At 45.2% G+C, this 1,570-nt stretch overlaps 1 pseudogene; it reads left to right on the plus strand.

Annotated features, from left to right (window-relative positions):
* The first annotated feature begins 244 nt into the window (after nucleotides 1-244).
* LOC142452394 (profilin-1 pseudogene) lies at nucleotides 245-700 on the plus strand (annotated as a pseudogene).
* The last annotated feature ends 870 nt before the right edge of the window (nucleotides 701-1,570 follow it).

Genomic DNA, 1,570 nt, shown 5'->3' on the forward strand with positions numbered 1-1,570 from the left:
AGTTAAGTGAGTTCTATATATGAAAATGATGATATAAATATATATTTAATAATTAAAACTATGTGAAACATGAAGGTAAGTCCAAAGTTATTGCTCTATCTAGTTCATGCATGTACTAGTCAATTAAAAAAAGCAAATATATTGACAGCTAGCAGAGGCGTGGTCCGGCTAAGTGCCTGAGACAGAGCCTGCTCAGCCCGTGTCCCCAACCCAAGCACTGAGAAGCAGCCCCCGTTACAATGCCATGGCCAGGTGGACCGCCTGTATGGCCAGCCTCACTGCGAAAGGGACCTGTCTGGACACGGCCATCGGCTAGGCCATCGTGGGCTATGAGGACTAACCCTCTGTATGGGCCATTGTCCTGGGGAACACCTTCCTCAACCTCATGCCAGCCGAGGTTAGAGTTCTTGTTGCCAAAACCCGGTTAATGTGGCTGACACTTGGGGGCCAGCACTGTTCTGTGATCCGGGACCCACTGCTGCTGACCGCTGGGCGGGGAATGCACCACGGCTCTTCGCACCAAGAGGACTGGCAGAGCGCCCACCTTTAATATCACTGTCACCATGACTGCCAAGATCCTAGTTCTGCTGATGGGCAGAGAAGGGGTCCACGGTGGTTTGATCAACAAGGAATGCTATGTGGTGAAACGGTTTCCCACCTGCGGCCTTCCCAGTACGGACCTTGTCTTCCCCTTCCCTAACACTGCCCACTGCTTTTGACCCCTCCTTCCTATACTCACACATACACCATTTTGGGGGGGGGGACGTTACCTCACACCCCTTATTGCTGCCAAAAACATATGGGGTGGGGCTGGGGCTAGATGGACAGACCTTTCCCCCCTACACATTCCCCCTCCTGTGTGTGGTTGGAAAACTTGGTTTGGGGTTTGTTTGTTTTTTTCTGAATCAAAAAAGATCCTACTAACAAAACCAAGCAAACAAAAAATGTGTTTCAACATGTCTCTGTGATCGGTGACAACTGCAGACAAATTCTCTTAGTAAATCACTTATCTTCGTCTCATTAGGTTGTCTAGGGGAAAAAATGATATTTTTTTCCATAAGGAAAAAATAGGAGAATGATTTTTGAGGTTAGGCTAATACTAAAATTCTAACATGTCTAAGTGGACCTCTTCCCAAATCATTGAAGCATTGTAATAAGTTTTCAGACGAATCAAGTATCTTGAGAAGGTTGAGAAGACCTTGAAGACCAACCCAAGGAGCAAAGATTGTCAACCTTAAATAAGAAACTATGGTTAAAGGTCCAGAAACTGGTGGGAGCTGTTTTATTACTATTTGTGCAATACCAACTGTAGTTTGATTATACGTGGGTTAGCTTTATTGATTTTAAGTGAACATCTTGGCCTCAGCACGTTTTCAGCACTGAATGACAGAAGTGTTTCATAAAGATCAGCCTGGTCAAAGAGCTAAACGAATGAAGACAATGTTATGGAACAAGTCACCACCTGGAACCAGTCTTGGATTTACTAATATGACTCAGAAAGATGGTCCAATCAAAACCATGATTTACCAGGGGATCTGAGGGACCAGTTAAATTCAGAGCAGGGAAGAAG

The sequence above is a fragment of the Tenrec ecaudatus genome, chromosome 7 (assembly GCF_050624435.1).
Source record: "Tenrec ecaudatus isolate mTenEca1 chromosome 7, mTenEca1.hap1, whole genome shotgun sequence".
In the NCBI taxonomy this organism is placed as follows: domain Eukaryota; kingdom Metazoa; phylum Chordata; class Mammalia; order Afrosoricida; family Tenrecidae; genus Tenrec; species Tenrec ecaudatus.